At 45.1% G+C, this 3,277-nt stretch overlaps 1 pseudogene; it reads left to right on the top strand.

The window, feature by feature from the left end:
- Positions 1-773: 773 nt before the first annotated feature.
- On the top strand, positions 774-3,016 carry LOC106734483 (peptidyl-prolyl cis-trans isomerase A pseudogene; annotated as a pseudogene).
- Positions 3,017-3,277: the final 261 nt, after the last annotated feature.

The following is a 3,277-nucleotide window of genomic DNA, read 5'->3' as shown; positions in this document are numbered from 1 at the left end:
GTCATGACTTTCCCAATAACCTAATACATGGATTGATTTTTTTTAGCATTGATTATCTCTGCTTGGTCATAGTATATAATGATTTTTATATATTGATGAATTCTACTTGCTAAGAAACTGTTAAATGTTCTTGTGTCTGTATCCATGACAGATATTGGACTATAGTTTTCTTTTTTGTAGAAGTTTTTGCCTTAGGGCACATGTGCTTACCAGAGAGAGACAGAGACAGTGAGAGGGAAAGTAAGAAATCATCCCCCCGGGAGGTTGGCCACACTGCAATCCCTTCTCCTTCATTCTCCTTTCAGGATCTTGGGCACACATGCACACACATAAACGCATGCTGTGAGTTTCAAGCCTCAGGGTCAGGACTCGAACCATGGTCAGCCATGTGGGAATCTAGCAACATAACCGCTATGCAATCTGCTGGTTCCCTGTTTTCCTTTATTTTGGTACTGTCCTTGGTTTTAATATAAGGGTAATACCAGCTGTGTAAAATGAATCAGGAAGTATTCCCTCCTCTTTTATTTTCTGAAAAAGATTACATAGAATTGGGCAAAGCTATCTAGTATATTTCAGAAGGGACAAGTGCTTCTTTCTTTCTTTGTTTAACAATGGTTAACGATTACCTTAGGAGGGTGAATTGCTTAGTTAATGTGTTTCGATTCTACTCTATTTGTTATTATACATCTGTGATACTACCACAGCCTTTACTGTCTGCCCGAAATGATTCTAAACACTTGGTAAATATTCATTCTTCTCAATTTTGTACAACCATGTGGGATAGGTACTATTGGGCCAGAAAAGCTGTGACCCATTTTTGCATAGAAAATATGAAAAAATAAATCATGACTTTTCTGATGACCCACTGTGATTTTTCTGATTTCACAAAGAGAAGGCTGAGGTGGGGACCAGCAGTTAGCGTAATGGCTATGTCACTGGACTCCCATGTAGTCAACCGTGGTTCGCGTCCCGGACCCGGTGACTTAAAACTCACACCGGGCACGTGTGCGTGCATGCCTAAGATCCCAAGAGGAGAATGGAGGAGAAGGGATTGCGACGTGGCCATCCCCCCTGGGAGGGTGATTTCTCGCTTTCTGTCTCTCTGTCTCTCTCTCTGTCTGTCTGGCGAGCACACGCGCCCTATAGCAAAAACCTCTCCAAAAAAAAAAAAAAAAGACTTAGAAAAAAAAGAGAGAAGGCTGAGGTGTAGAGAAAGACGTAGCACATGTTCACACAGCGAGTGAGTGGCACAGCCGAGATCCAAGCCCTGGCATCTGACCTCTTACCCACAACGCTCTCTGACATATGGATGCCATGTTATTTTCCTACTCTAGATGAAACTGAAGCCCCAAGAGCTTAAGTGACATGCTTACCTGACTGTCACCAAAGTAGAAATCTTGACTCCTGCCCACTCCAACACTGCTCTGCCTCTCTCCAGCCAAAACCTAGAGAGGTGCCGTAAGTTTTCTCTCCACTGCCTATATCCAATTCACCAGCAGGTCCTGTTGATTTTACTCCAGAACATACATCAAGTTCTCTCTTCTTTTCTACTGTCCTCTCACCTGTACTATTACTGTAGTAGCCTCTTCACTGACCCCTTCATTCCACACTCAAACCTTTTTCTTTTTCTTTTTTCTTTTTTTTGCTATAGTGCGCATGCACTCGCCAGAAAGACAGAGACAGAGAGATAGAAAGCGAGAAATCCCCCCCCTCCCAGGGGGACAGCCATGCCGCAATCCCTTCTCCTCCATTCTCTTCTCAGGATCTTGGGCACGCACGCACACGCGCCCGGCGTGAGTTTAAGCCACCGGATCCAGTACTCAAACCGCAGTCAACTACATGGGAGTCCAGCGACATAGCCATTATGCTAACTGCTGATCCTGGCACATCTGATATTCAATATAAAGAGTTTGCTATAGAAGAGTGTGGTCACACTACAATCCTTTATTCTTCCATATCTTCATCCTTTCAGGAGTTTGGACATGTGTGGACACACACCTGATGTGTTTTTAAGCCTCTGGGACTGGGATTTGAACTGAAGACAGCCACATGGCATCCAGCTCCCTATGCAAAGCACTTAAGCACTGTGCTTCAGGCTGGCCCTGACCCACCATTTTTCTGTCCATTTGTTCTGTCCATTTTCTGTGACTGCTATGGAGAAAAGAGATTGCAAGATAACCCCCTTCATTCTTGGAGCAATGTTGGTCTTCTAAGAATAGGAATAGGAAGTCAAATTCCACAACTCCGGGCTGGTGTTCACCTAGCTGGGTATAAGAATAAGAGAAGAAAGGCTATGGGTCAGAGTGGGCCACAGCCTAAACATAGAAAAGTAGTGTGATGGCTTTGCAGACACCGCTGCCTGAGTCTCTCGCCCTTAACTACGGTCATCCCCACTGTGTTCTTCAACATCGCTGTCGATGGCTAGCCCTTGGGCCACATCTCCTTCCAGCTGTTTGCAGACAAAGTTCCAAAGACAGCAGAAAACTTTCATGCTTTGAGCACTGGAGAGAAAAGATTTGGTTATAAGGATTCCTGCTTTCACAGAATTATCCCAGGGTTTATGTGCCAGGGTGGAGACCTCACACGCCATATTGGTACTGGCGGCAAGTCCATCTATGGGAAGAAATTTGATGATGAGAACTTCATCCTGAAACATACAGGCCATCTTGTCCATGGCAAATGCTGGACCCAACACAAACAGTTCTCAGTTTTTCATCTGCACTGCCAACACTGAGTGGTGGGATGGCAAGCATGTGGTCTTTGGCAAGGTGAAAGAGGGCATGAATATCGTGGAAGCCATGGAGCGCTTTGGGTTCAAGAACAGCAAGACCAGTGAGAAGATCACCATTGCTGACTGTGGACGCTAATGAATTTGACTTGTTTTCTCTTAACCACCAGACCCTTCCTTCTGTAGCTCAGGAGAGCACCCTCCACCCCACCTGCTCGCTATGTCCTGTAACCTGTGCTCTCGCTGCAGTTCTTTGGGTTCCATATTTTCCTTATTCCCCTCCAAATCTAGCTGAATTCAAAGTTAAGTTTATGGTTATGAAATTAAAACTAAGTAACAAAAAATAAAGAAAAGTAGTGTGATGCCATGAGGAAAATCCAAAGCCAGACAATCCTGGAATATGTTGGCACAGACGCCTGGCACACAAAGGCCAGGACACTACCTTTGTGCCACCTCCAGCACAGGGAAGGCTCCCTGGCATGCCTTGTGTTTGTTGTGCTTCCCTTGTTCTACAGCCCTGGTGGCAGCTGTATCTCTCCAGCAGCACTT

The sequence above is a fragment of the Tupaia chinensis genome, unplaced genomic scaffold (genome assembly GCF_000334495.1).
Source record: "Tupaia chinensis unplaced genomic scaffold, TupChi_1.0 Scaffold000126_2, whole genome shotgun sequence".
In the NCBI taxonomy this organism is placed as follows: Eukaryota; Metazoa; Chordata; class Mammalia; order Scandentia; family Tupaiidae; genus Tupaia; species Tupaia belangeri.
Note: the sequence above shows the minus strand (reverse complement) of the source record. Positions and strands in the feature narration are given on the sequence as shown.